The following is a 503-nucleotide window of genomic DNA, read 5'->3' as shown; positions in this document are numbered from 1 at the left end:
GTGGGCCAAATGTATATGCATTTTACCCAGACTTCCACCACACACATGAGAGTACCTCAAGTTTGCAAACCACATGTAAGGTTCTGGGGTTGTGGTTTTGTGGTAGAATGTGTGCTTAACTTAAGGAAGTTCAGAGTTCAACCTTATCATCACTCCCTACCCCCCGATAAAAACAGAACTCTACTAATAAATACTAAATTATAACAGCATTTGTCTATTCCTGTTGCAGTGTGCAAATTAAACTGTCTGTTAGTTTTGTTCCTGTTATAAAAACGTGTTACTCAATTAGTCATTATTAATGATTCTATTACTCAAGGGATTATCGCACACACACTCAAAAAAAAAAAACTCCTTTTACAAAATTTTACAAAAATTTGAATGTGTGAAAATAGAATGACAGATTTGCAAGTTTTAAGTCTTACAGAGATTGGAAAGAAAAGTTAACTTTAAAGAGGTAAAATGTTTTAAAACTAAAATACGAAATTAATTTTTATTCCTAGTCA

This window comes from Psammomys obesus, unplaced genomic scaffold (assembly GCF_907164565.1).
Source record: "Psammomys obesus unplaced genomic scaffold, mPsaObe1.curated_primary_1811, whole genome shotgun sequence".
In the NCBI taxonomy this organism is placed as follows: domain Eukaryota; kingdom Metazoa; phylum Chordata; class Mammalia; order Rodentia; family Muridae; genus Psammomys; species Psammomys obesus.
This window is presented reverse-complemented; position numbering follows the sequence as displayed.